Here is a 14,843-nt window from a genome sequence, read left to right as displayed (position 1 = left end):
TAATGTTTTATCGTTACATAAGGGCCACTATATAATTGTCTTTTATCAATACATTAGGGCCACTGTATAATTTTATTTAACTTGTACGTATTAGGAACACTGTATAATTTTATTTATCTTTTACGTATTAGGAACACTGTATAATTTTATTTATCTTGTACGTTTTGGCCACTATATATATTTATTTATATTGTACTTAGTGCCACTTCATAAGTTCATTTATCGTGTACATTATGGCCACTGTATACTTTTATTTATCTCGTATGTATTGGAATCACTATATAATTTTATTTAATATATAAACTTATCTTGTACGTAAAGGCTATTTATTTATCTTGTATACATTAGGACCACTATAAAATGTCATTTATCTTCTAAGTACAAGATAAATAAAATTATATTGTGGCCCTAATACACCGCCTTACGGCGCTATATATTTTCTATATATGCCCCGATCAATTCTTCATTAATGTCGATAAAATCGACAATCGTACAAATAAATGTAGAAGCAAAATGAAACTGGCTGCAATTTTATACATTGATTGCTTCAGGTATTGCTGTTAAGCCCCCATTACACACCTTGCTAATTATACCAAATAGGTATTTATGTATTTGTTCAGCGAAAGAAAGTACTGTTTACCAGTTCATACTCTCGATAAAGTTTATTTATTTTCTAATAGAATTTAAATATTTAGTATATATAAACAAAGTATAACTTGTTCGGGACTGTTCAATGGTAATTACTTGAAAGATATAGTCGATAGGTATGACATATTTTAGAAGAAGGGGACAATTTTGAGTTGATCCTAAGTCTGCCTGTGAGATGCTTACTTGCTACATTTGTTTAAACTATTATTTATACACCTGTATTATGATAAAAAAATGTTAGAAAATAACTTCCAATCGCATGATTTGAAGCTCTGCTTCTTGAAGCCTCTCCCCTTCCATTTAGGAGTAAGACCTTCTGAGAAGAGTACACATGTACGATGACTTCATACGTTGACCTGACGACATACCTCACAGTTACAACATCCGCGTCTGTAATGGTAATGCAGCCCTTCTGAAAAACATGCTCAGATCAGCTCTTCGCTTCTTAGTGTCCAGTCACACAGCACACAGACCGAAGTACAGTTTTCCATCCGAAACATAACCTGAATAGATGAGATATCCGAAAATACAAAATTGCATCATTATATACATTATTATTTTCTCTTGTCTTCACACTAAATCTGACTTTCTGATTGGCCGATTCATTTTTTTCTTACCACTATGAAAAAAACGAGAATGGCACAGAAACCCGACGTTATTGTGACGTCACAATAGAAACATTGACGTTGATTTGGAAAAATAATCCCTTGGAAAATCAATGAAATCGTACGTGTACATTTTATTTAAGTAGCCTGGTAAATTTCATCGGGTTATGAAATAAATTTTGTTTACTAATATTTGTGTGAGAATCCAAGCAAAATTTCTTCCTTACCCGGACGAAATTAAAAAATAGTGATATCAATGCTTAATTGACAGACCATACAATGAATATGATAATGTTTTATTGCGCATTAAAAGTGAAAAAAAGCTTAATTAAGTGCGTTTACAGTATATGTAAATAACAAAATATACAAAAAAATTACTGGACCGTTGTCGGAACAGAAAAAACTAACCTCCTCATGGGACGATTAAGAACGAACTTAAAGACATAAACGTATCTTATTGTTTCATTGCAGTTACGATATTATAATGCATTTGTGACAGGCAATGCAATACAAAGCAAACGGTCTGGATACAAAAGTAGATTCATGAATATGAACAGTTTGTAAATATGACGAACATTTGTACAAATTATACCATTTGGTATCATGTAATCATCATTTACATTGCTGGACCAAAAATACAGAAGAACTTGCCTTAGCGACCTTTCCTGTATTGTTCTCATTATGGCAAATATCAACAAAATGTTAGATATATATGAAGACCACATATCTATACACTTCAATTTCGCTGCATTTCCCCACTGCGGTTTTTCATAGACAGATTTTGTATTTACAATAAAATGTATGATTGGGAAGAGGTAAAATGTTGTTATTTCAAGGATTTATATTACGCTATATTTTTTTATTCTTTCAAAGCGCCTTTTCAAGACCCAAGCAAAAACTAAAAAAAATAAAAAAAAAACATAATGAAAAACCAAAAACCTTAAAAAAATATACTTATACATGTTGATATGTTCCAGATTCGAAAACGCAACACCAAGAAATTAAAATTTACGGTATTCTTGAATAGCATAGCAATTTCTAACAAAATAATCAATTACAAACTTATCCATTAAAATGTAAGATTAATACATAGTAAAGAATTGAAAACTTACCCATTAAAATATAAGAGTAGTATCACAAAGTAATTTCTAACAAACTTGACCATCACATTGTAAGAGTATTACATAGTCAGTAATAACAAACTTACCCAATATTAGAGTATTACATAGTTATAAATAACAAACTTACCTATTACAATGTAAGATTATTACATAGTTATAAATAACAAACTTTCCCTTGGCCACTGCATCACTTCTCATAGGAAAAACTCTAACTCTTGTATCAATGAATTTACTTGTATTTATTGATAACTAGCGATAGGTATACGCCGACACAATTTACAAATATTCAAACTCAATCTCTCATCCGCATCGTACTATAAACCTACATTAGTCCCCACTGTGCAAATCATAAGCATTATGAAATACAAACCAATACAACTTGCTTAAATGTATATCTTCTAAAAAATATATATATATAGATATATATATAAAATATACAATTGTTAATTCTCAATAACACGTGTGTCGCCTCTGGTCTACCCTCGCTGAATGTCACACGTTGTACCTAACACCGTGAACTGCACGTGCAAACACCCTTGCGCCACCTATGAGAAAACTCGCAACATAAGGGAAAATAATTTCCGTCTAATTCGCTCCGCTCAAACCACGGAAATTTTATTACCCATTACATTGTAAGAGTATTACATAGTTATAAATAACAAACTTACCCATTACAATGTAAGAGTATTACATAGTTAAAAATAACAAACTTACCCATTACAATGTAAGATTATTACATAGTTATAAATAACAAACTTACCCAATATTAGAGTATTACATAGTAATTAATAACAAACTTACCCATTACAATGTAAGACTTGTCGACTTCCAAATCTACCCTACATGTTCCGTCAGATCCTCCAGTGTATAAATGCATTCGGTCAGCGGTGCTGAACGCATCAGTTCGCTTCAAATTACAACATCAAGTTATTATGAAACAAAAATCTCACTGACCGGTTGAAAATTGATTATAAAACTATAGCTATAGAATATTCAAGATTCTTTATTATCAAATTTTCTTTTATTTTTTTTCATTTCATTTGTAAACGTTCTTAATTTTTTATCGAACATTAGCGCTAAAGGAAACATTGAAAACATTGAAAACATTCCAAGTGTTAGCTTGAACTAAAATGAAATGTGTAAGCTAAGTATATACAAGGATTAGCTGACTCGTTTATATTTATTACGCAGCCTGATATTCAGAAGAAAATGTCGATTGATAAATATCTGACATATATACTGACCTTGAATACGTAGCCGATATTGACAGTGTAGTTCACCTCCATAGGAAACATGTGCCGAGGGACGGTATTTCCGTATATTTCCTCCATATTCAAGACTTCTAAAACCGCCACTAATAATGTGAAAATTGTAAATGCATTATTTATTGATATAAAGTAATAGTTTTCCCCCACTGTTGGAATTATATCTTTGCTCCGTATTTACTAACTTCAGGTATTAAACTTATATCCTACAAACATACGTTAGTGAGGATCCAATGTTACCTGGAATACAACTGTTTGATAATACTTCTTTGACTCATATAAAACAAGTTGCATATGCTACTGAGAACTATTAATATTTTTGACACAAATTCTTACGAAATGTTGAGGGTTTCCGTAAGTCTCCATACTAAACTGCCTTTGTAGAACATCTCAAATATGATTACGCCGGACATTAAACATGGCAATAGCTCTGAGTATAGTATATCTCACTTGAATGGCATGTATGATTTGTGTGACCGAATGGCCTTTTGACTACTGACGAACAACAAAAGAGACGAACCGATCCCAACCTTCTCCCAAACAGGACCGCTGTATAAAATGGTTACACTGTAAATTCGTAGATCGATATTGTGAACAATTTCGTAAATCTTCACAAATGCGACAGGATTTAGCTTACATTAATCATAATATTAGAGGTGTACAACCATACCGAAATGGTGAACTGCAATAGAATTCCTCGTGGTGTGGCCTTGTAGATTTACAAGAAACAGGCGTTAGAGAACTAGAGAACAGGTAAGTAAGCAACCAATTGCCAAGGTTCATCCGTAGGACTATGCCAATTACCGTCAGTGGTATCTTCCTTAATCCTACCGTCATAAAACGAAGTTTTAGTATACAGGTAAAAAGTACGGGCGTTGAGAGCAAGCTTCTGGTTTCCCGAGACTATTTCTCAAGGCAAAAGAAGTTTGTATATTAAACCAAGTAACTTTTACATGGCGTTATTTATGAACTTATATATTGTAGTTTTTATAAATTTGTATAATTGTTTAAAGTGTTATCATCAGAATAACATAATGGTATTTACTATTTAGGAAAATAAAAAATATCATAAGAACAACATGCAGATTTACATATATTTAGTTATATATAGCCGGTGAAAAAAAAGCTTTCCTATAGTAGAACAGAACAATATTTTGTAATGATCCACAAAGGAACAATACCATGAATAATGTGTTTTTAAATATTTGTAGAAAAGAAACACATGACTTGTTACTAGACGGCAAGATATACTATCTGTAGGAATATATTTTAAAAATCATGTTTGAATCTCATATAGCACAGATTCATCGCGGTGGTGTAAAGACTTACCTCTACTCAGTCAAGTAAGTTGATGTCGGAGGCTATCGTAGATGATGTTAGGAGGCTGTTTAATAAATCAAACTGTCGACTTCCTCCGAAACTTTGTGATCAAAAGCAGTGAATGGATGGAGGCCCTGTCGTGGGAAAAAATTGTGAAAGTCAAAAGTCAATATGACGTAATCAAACTACGGGCATTTCTGTAGTATGTTTTTAGTTCGTCGTGCTTCCAATTATATAAAATGTTATCGTGCAACACCGGCAAGCGATTCCGTGATTCAAGCTCGAATTGTTGATGAGTTACGGATGTCCTCGATGGAGTAGCTCCACTTTTGGATTTCCTTGTTCTATTCTCTGTGTACGTTTGTAATGAGATTCACCACTATATATTTTTTTGTTTTTTTGATCGTTGTTACATTGACTATTTCAATTACTACGACTCCCGCTTACCTTCCTCTTTGTATACCTTTGTTCCACAACCGAAGGACCGTGCAACAGATGCCAATCAGAATATTCAATCTCACATGTTTGATCGACACTTCTAAGACATCCCCACACTTCGATATACATCGCCAACCGGTTTTTATATGTTTCCATAGCAGCCAGCAAAGATTAAAAAAAAAGAAAAATAATCAAAGAAAATACTAAAAATAAATAAATAAATAAACGTAGTCCCATTTAAACATCTATGATTTATTTTTTTTATTTTTGAAAAAAAATCGCAAACATTTTTAAGTTATTTATATAGAAGACTTACAACTAACCTGAATGTCAGAAATAATTTCAACAGCTGTTCTCAAAGGAATGTTCACGGACATCGGAAACTCTGCAGTAACATTACCCGAGGTATGCTCGATGGACATTAAGCTGTTAACAATCATTGATGTCGCGTAGTGTTATTATGTTTATTCTGTGTGCGGATTGTTAACACGATCAAACCCAATCTTGACAATCCTTGTCCCAATTAATTTTCACTTTTATTTCCATAAATGGAAAAGTTCCCTCGAGATTTAAATCGCACGCGAAAAATTGTTATTGAAACGGAAATGCGAAATTGTAAGTAAACCGCGGAAGAAAGTTAGTTACTTCTTACAATTATAAGTATTATATTATGCCACATGTGGTAAATGTCTCGATAAGTATTAGAGTAACATTGATTTCTAGTTGCATTCTTGCTGATATTACGTTTGAGGTCTCACTATCCCCAATGTGACTTGAAATTGTACTCTCTCAAGCACGTAAATTAATAAAGCACTAATCTCAGAGAAAATGTTTTTAAACGGAAATCGCGAAATTGAGTAACCGAGAAGAAAGTTGTTTTACAATAATAAGCATTATATATCCACATGTGATAAATGTAATGATAAGTTTAGAGTTTACATTGATTTCTAGCTTTCTTGCTGATATTTACGTTTAGGCTAACTTCCCCAATGTGGACTTGAATTGAATAAAGCACTATAACAATTCATCACAATGATCTAGGATGGTTATTGCATAAAATTGCTTCCATACAAATCATTGGTCGTGGCAGAGACAGCTATAATACAATATATATGTGGGAGGCCCTGCGTGTGTTTGGGGGAAACACCATGTCGACTGATTTCCGGTTATTGTAGTCGCGGTGTGTAGGTCAAAACTAGGTCAAACTGTATTGTACAGACCACTTCGCTTCCGCCATTCAAGTGACAAAACGAGACACAACATTGTCATCATGTTAATATGAGTGGCCTGTTTCTGAGAAACGGTCCCATTATTTTTATAACCAGTCGGACATTTCTCAACAAACGGACACAGCAATTACGAGTTAAATATTCACAGCACGCGTGTCTTTAAAATAGTTCTCACGCGGATTATTATTTCCGTTGCCTCGCCTAAACAATTGACAGTACTTGACACATACCGCTTAACTTTTACTTAAACTATCTTACCGATCCCTTCTGAATGCCTCCGTACAGTAAAATTCCTATATAAAAGTCGACAGACATGTCATAAATAATTCGTGTTATTTAGAAATTCAAGGGTTGCTGACAAGTCTCATTGCATACATGTTCATATTAACATTTAGGGTATATGTGTGGAATTATTAATTATGTAACCCTCAATTGTGTTATTATCGTGTATTACCCGTGTATTATTTTGATAGTAAACAATACGTCAATGAAGAGGTGTTTCATGTTGCATTAGTAACAACGCACATTATCGTGACGTAAACAGATTACAGAACTTTTGAACTACTCCAAGTTAAGTACATTTGCGTTATGGATACATAGTCACGTAGGAAAAGAATGGTTTGTGTTTTTATGATTTAAGTGCATTTTGTACTAATTTGATTTGTGTGTAATACATTTTTTTTATTGTAATGAAACAGCTGCAAATGCTTTAAGGACAATTTTAGGAGTTTTCGGAGAACATTCGACGACATGAAATCAATAACTAGCAATTGTTGAAAATAAAATAAAATAAATAAGCTGTTTGGGAAGTCGTTCTTAATATGTGTTAATTGAGTGCTTCGCCAATTCAACTACTTTGAAATTTTGTATAATTCGGTAAAATCTATGTTCCAACATCATCACGAAACAAAATGTTGCTTTAAATTTGGTCTACATACATTTTGAAAAATAAAAATAAAAATAAAGAACTATTGACATGTGTAATAATTTTAATTATTATCGATGAAATTCAATCTACATAGAAGAAAACTAACGTTATTTTGATATTATTAAGTGTTTCTGCCCCTTATTAGTGTTCAACATAAAGAGAATGGCACAACTTGTTTGCCCGTTGTAGTTAAATAGCACTATTAAAACGCAAGTGTTATATGTAACCGCAGCCTCCCATACAGATACATCAACACATTGACATACGGGTGGGGGAAGGGGGGATGTGCGGTCCCTTGGTAATACTGGCTGTTCATAGTCATTTGTAGCGGGATTGAACTGGGTCGATCATCGGTGACCAGGTAGCTCAGTCGGTAGAGCACTCGGCTAGTGTTCGGAGGGTCCCGGGTTCGAATCCCGGTCTGGTCACTACATTTCCACCTCTCCTGTTATCTAGTAAACCTAAGCAGCAAAGCGCACAACTGTTGTCTTGGATTCACCAATCTACAACTGGCACCATGAAAATGTCTGTCCAACCTCCTTCTTGGTTCGGTTAATTGGTTTAAACTGGGAACAAATTTTGACATGCAATTTTTTCATCAATCATTTATTGAAACCATAAGGTTTGACGAATTCATTTCGCTGGCGACAGTGAGCTAGCGTGTCATAATTAGAACAACGGCGGGACACACGAGTAAGCTGTGAAAGTCACTCAAATAGGCAGATAACCAAATATGATATGACATTTAAACATTAATTAAAACTCAGAATCTATGCACTTTTAAAAGTTCTTTTTTATGCTGAAAACATACTTGCAGATGTCACTTTGAAATTATAACTAATATCACTGTAGAAATGTGAAATGAAATTTAATACCACAACTTGGCTTCATGGTTTGACCGTATGTACACATTTCACTGTGCTGTACGTAAATATAATCATTTTTGGCAGTACTGCCAAAAGTCATTTTGAGCTGTTATTCGTATATGTAACATAATTACCTATGTATTTTATGTATTGTAATTCTCAAAATATTGGTAACTTTTGGTGATGAATAACAGTAAAAGCGCTTTTGGATTCGTGAGTATGAAAATTACGGCACGTGTAACTTTTAGATAGGTACAGGGTGTCCTATAAATTATGTTCAAAGTTTAATAATGTGTTTAATGCAGAACGTAAAGCACCAAGATTTGATTTGCAAAAAGCCTGCAATCTTAAATTTTGTTTCCTGCGTAAAAACAGATTAACAAAATAATATATGTAATCTTAGCAACGATTGTGTTTTAAAGACGCATTTTTGCAAAATGCTGTCAAAATGACGTTATCCCTAACATTTGAGTAACTTAAAAACACTGGTATCGAAGATTTATTATAATGCCCAATTGATGAATATTGGACAACGACTTCTGGTGTTGGTGTTTACTTTTTGTAATTCTGGTAATACTCACACAAAAATAATTTAATTAGTTGAGAAATGGCGCATTAGAAAAACAAAGCCATCATGTCTTGTAAAGTATGAACATTTTTCATTACCTGTTTAATGTCATTTTAAAGTGTCAATGTCCTAAAAGTGGTGACTTCATTATGTCATCAATGCGTTTTAGCATAATCTAATTATTCCATTATATTAGTCATACAACAAAACTTTTGATTGCATGCCTTCATATACCATAAATATCTTTTTGTTACATGTACTCACGTATGTCAAACGATATAACATTTTGAACGTGTAACGTGAATCATGGGACACCCTGCATTACACAGGTCAATCATAAACCAATGTCATGAGATTGCTGATCTGAATTATTTATTCGTAATCTAAAAACAAATTGCATTTCCTGTAAAAATCGTTAGACTTTCGACGGGATATTTTCCATGCGTTACCAACATTAAGTTAATGAAGATTAAATATGTAAGCTAATGTAAACTTGGCATTGCTAACTTATCCGTCACAATACAAACAATAGCATGAAAAGACTCCAATTGTTTTACTGTGTTCATAGTTGTTATATTACATAGAAAGACGATTACAGAAAATATATGATGACGAAAGAATTAGTCGGGGGTTTTTATTTCTGTTTTTTATATAGTGCTGATGGCATTCTAGTGCCTTTCATAATTGTTATGATATGCTTATATTTTTGCAATTATTTATGAAGCAATCTTCAGAACAAAGAAAGAAAGGCTTGCTGCATTTTGTTTTTGAAAATAAATAAAGGTTTTAATGTTGCACCTATATTTGATTTCCCATTAGTTTCATGGATATATGTTCTATTATTTTCGTCCTGACAATGAAGAACTTTTTATTTTCCAAAATAATGTTTGTTCAAAACATACGAGGGTTATAAAACATTTTAATCACCATGTTAAATACATGAAAACATGTATGAAAAAAGAGTAGTGGCAATCTGGACAGAATTTATAGAAAACATGGTTAAGAGGTCCAAAGTTCTTCAAATCATCTCTTAGTCACCACATTTTTTTTTAATCCATGACATTTATTTCAATTGTATGAAGTAAAGTGAGTGTATATGGTTAAATTAAAAAGGAATGGAAAAAGTAATTGTGAAAATCGGTTATCAAACATGAACTAATTGTTTTAAAGTATCACACATGATTGGTATGATTTCTACAGTTTTTTCGCTTATTTCAACAAAAAAATTTATACGTTCAATAAAGATATTACGAAATACCCACAGTTAAGGATGTATTCTTCTGAGGTTTCAGTCCCGTTGAAGTCTCGTATCGACAAAAAACAAAGAAGTTATGAGATTTTCAAATATAATTTATCAATATCTGTAGCAAGTTGCAAGTTGCAAATTTTGTCAAAATACTACATTTCTATTCTTAGTAGATTTTTTATACGGGGATTTTAAGAAATAGCCAATTTGGCGGCCATTTTGAAATTGTGTCTTTTTTCGCTTTGAGTAGAGCCACAGTTTTACCATTTTTTAATGAAATTGTTTTCACTTAAACCATCACTGCGCTAGCATTTTTAGCTGTATCGAGCTAATTTTTGCTGTAAATCTGTACTAGGTTAGTGGTAATTAAGATAATGAGCATTAATGCGTTAAATGATACACTTTTGTCATTTCATTTTACATTTATTGGTATTTTGAACACTTTTATTTTTTACTCTAAAATATTGAAAAATAACAAATATTCAAATGGGGCAAAAAATTAAGCACACGGACTCCCCATTGTTATGCCTGATTTAGAAAGAACAACCCATTCCCTATTGATATGCAAAATAGTAACAAAAGTTTAATACCAGAACTTTTTCTATAAACGGTTAAATTTTGCAAAAATGGCTGAAAATGGTGCATTTTGTAGCTCAAAATTAAGGGGTAGGGGTAGCATATGTTGTTATTTTGTGAAAAACTATGAGTCTTATTAATCAAAACTGGTATATTTTTAAAGAAGACCACTGTGAAATAAATTCTACAAAGATCCATACATATCAAACATCTCATGAGGGAATTATGGCTTTAATCTCTTGTGTATGTGGGCAAATGGCAAAATTCCAATAAAATCCAGTATTTTGTCTACTAGGTATCTTTGAGTGACAATAGCTCAAAAACGATCACACGGACATATGTTTTTTCTTCCATTTTCTTTTATGGTATGAACTCTGTATGAGAAAAAAAGTTTAATACAAGAAAATTTTGACTTCTCAGAGGAGTACATCCTTAAGAACTTTCAACAAATAATGGCGCATATACCTCTACTTTGTTGGACATAATTTGCATTACTATATTTGCAAGTTAATCGAAAAGCACAAATATAATTACAAATTATCATAAAACAATGAGATGGTCGTCATTTCAAAATAGGAAGATGACTATAATGAAATAGAGAGGCTGTTGTGCCGCAATGGTACTAATATTAATATGATCTTACACATTGTGCTTGTACAACAGCCTAAGGATTCGTCTGACTGAAAATGAGTAAATAGATAAATATGACATGTTTTTTTTCTGCATAGGGAAATAGCACTATAAAAAGGACAAGAGTTTCCCAATTACAAAAAAAAAAAAATAAAAATAGTATACCGCAGCCTCTCGAAACATAAACACATTCACACAACATTTATATTACATATATGGGAGGGAATCCGCAATTGACCCTAGCTAATGCTAGGATGTTAAACCAAAAACCAAACCATGCCGAGTTCAGAAACCTTTTCTCCATAGTGGAACATCATTTAATTTGAAAATTTCCTATAGGAAAGCATCAGAGAAGTGATGGGAAGATTTATAAGTTTTAATGGGTTTTTTTCTTTTTAGAGAAAGCGTGTAAGAAAACACCAAAAGGTAAACACCCTTCATCACCTTTATGACGCTTCTTGTTGACGATTTTTAGGTGATAGATTGCAAAAGGCTAAATTAGTCATTCGATTTACAGACAGACAGACAGACAATCTTTATTTCCTCTTAAAGAGATTTACATGGTCATTTCATGTCAGAAGTTATTTACAAATCAATTAAACAGTTCATATCTTGAATCATTCTATGTATAAAATCTGAGACAGTTATCATTACAACTGGCCATCGTTCATCGTCAAGTAAAATGTCTTGTTTACTGCCGAGTAGAAAGAAACATTTCTCATGATCTTCTAAATTGTCAAATTTGACTTATTCATAAACATCCAAGTAGTTTACCAGAAAGTCTAGCATTTTATCTCGTTTTTCGAATAGACAGTACACGTAGCACTGTATAAGAAAGTGAACAGTTATATTATCGGTTAATTTGTTACATAATTTACAGAGCACTGGTTCTTTTTCATGATGATAGCTGAGCTTGATCATTTCACTTAGTTGCCATGTGTAGTTCGGATACTTTAATGCTAGAGTCCAAAGAGGATGTAAACAAAATTTCCTATAGGAAAGCATCAGAGAAGTGATGGGAAGATTTATAAGTTTTAATGTTGTTTTTTTTTATCTTTTTAGAGAAAGCGTGGAAGAAAACACCAAAAGGTAAACACCCTTCATCACCTTTATGACGCTTCTTGTTGACGATTTTTAGGTGATAGATTGCAAAAGGCTAAATTAGTCATTCGATTTACAACTAACTTGGTTATTGATAAAAAGAAATCTCCAAATATATGCTTAAAGGCCAACTACCTCTCCGAAACCGCTTTTAATTTTTAAAATGGGAATGTAAAACGAGATCAATAATTGTGTAGAGTCGCAAAAGTTATTAACTTACTGTTAATACTACAAGTATCATCACCTTCTGGACAATTTGTTTGAAATAAATATAATGTCCATTTTCATAGCGCGGGTCGTCTTATGTCGCCGGCCGTCGTCCTAAATAACTCTCCACTTTTATCATATACATGTATTACCCTGGAAATCTTGCATATGTTTGGTGTTGTAAGCTCATCTTAGGCCATCGCTATATATATTTTCTGGTGTTATAAATGTTTTCAAGAAACCTTTATGTTTTGCTCCGGAATGGTAGTTGGCCGTTGAATGACAATATATATTTTACAGTAACAATGGCAGAGTACATTGTGCCAGTCACCCACATGTGTTGTGACAAGGTGTAACACTATGTGTACAAACAGTAAGTGACATAAACATGTATTAACAGTAACCGTCATTGATTTACATCCTTGACAGTGTTTCTATGTTATGTAATATGCTAGCGTCTTACGTCTTCCTATTATTTTAACTAAAGTAGATAGTAAACAAAATTTAACAGTCATGGGAAAGAATAGTTTTGCATAATAATCAAAGATCGGTCTAGAATGTTTGAAAGGGGTTATTGACAATCTGGACTCAGTTTCACGGATATTCCTTCACTTAGAAGTTGCCATAGGAAATCATTACAGAAGTTAAGGACAAATACCTTTCCTTAACGTCTGTGAAGCTTCCCAACAGAGAAATTTAGGTGAGAGAATGTTCATGACACTGGGTCCTATCCATGGCTTCGTTAAATTGTATTTACTTAGTACGTGTACTACACCTGAACATTTGTGCCAACACTTACAAGTTTTAACTACATTTTCCAAATCAAAATGGAATGACACAAAAAGCTTGTTAACATCACATGATTTCAAAACATTCTGAAGTACCTCCATTTTTACCCTCTAGGAAATTAAAAGATAAAGATATGATGACATGTTTTAGTATATGAGAAATGAACATTTCACTGATCACATACAATGTAGCCATTGGTAACGAACAGGCCAGGTAAGTGGATTGGAGGATCTTTATCACTCAAAAATGTAAGTATATCAATAAAACAACCAAGCATGGAAAGATGGATATCGTTAAAGAACATATTCTACAAACATAATACAATTTATGAACCTGCTTAAATGTAGAAATCGTCAGTAGTCAATACAGCCTATGTAATGGTGCATGTTGATGTCTTAATATGTGGGCCGTCAGAGTTCAGAAACATTTTTGTTTAGGGGTGCGGATGTTTGACTTGGAGGAATTCTACAGTGAATCTACTTTATTCTAAGATACATTTGTATGAGCAATTGTCAGTCAAAAATTGATACATAATTAATTGGATGTTTTCACAGCTGTTTGACCATGCTAGAATATGGAATAGCAAGTAAACTAATGATTAGTAGCTATAGTAAGAAAGACAACTCTTCAACATTTCAACTGTGACTCGATCAGGGAACGTTACTCCTTGTAACATTATCTGATGTGTCGCTGACAGTTTTAAGTATAATTTAATTTTTAACGCACTGGAACACTTTAAAAAAAATCATCTTTGATAAAATTTCAAACGTATTTATTACCTGACTCTCTATATCAATGTAAATAAAGTATTTTTATCTGTTTTCACTTGAAATTTCTTGAAAATCTTTACAAATATACAAATCCTCAGAAAATATGACCGGCGAGGAATATTTGCACAATTGTTGACGTCATAAACGCCTCCTAACCATGACCCAGCTATTCTTTCAAATTGCGGTTCAGGTAACAGAACAGGTGTTTCATGCGGTTGTGTGAAGTTGGCTCGATATACGACATTCGACATTCAACATTCAAATATCGTTGACCACTGACGGACTTTTGAATGTTGTGCAAGCTCGACATACAACATTCAACATTCGGAACTTATATATAACTGACAAACAAACGGACTTTTGAATGTTGTGCAGCTCGACATACGACATTCAACATTCGGAACTTATATATAACTGACAAACTAACGGACTTTTGAATGTTGTGCAGCTCGACATACGCCATTCAACATTCGGAACATATATAATGATCTAAACGAACGGACTTTTGAATGTTGTGCAGCTCGACATACGACATT

General features: G+C 32.9%; 1 non-coding gene across 1 annotated transcript; it reads left to right on the top strand.

The window, feature by feature from the left end:
• The first annotated feature begins 7,909 nt into the window (after positions 1-7,909).
• On the top strand, positions 7,910-7,982 carry Trnat-agu (transfer RNA threonine (anticodon AGU)). Its single transcript has one exon. It is a non-coding gene; the product is annotated as a tRNA-Thr (tRNA).
• Positions 7,983-14,843: the final 6,861 nt, after the last annotated feature.

The sequence above is a fragment of the Argopecten irradians genome, chromosome 12, assembly GCF_041381155.1.
Source record: "Argopecten irradians isolate NY chromosome 12, Ai_NY, whole genome shotgun sequence".
In the NCBI taxonomy this organism is placed as follows: Eukaryota; Metazoa; Mollusca; class Bivalvia; order Pectinida; family Pectinidae; genus Argopecten; species Argopecten irradians.
This window is presented reverse-complemented; position numbering and strand designations above follow the sequence as displayed.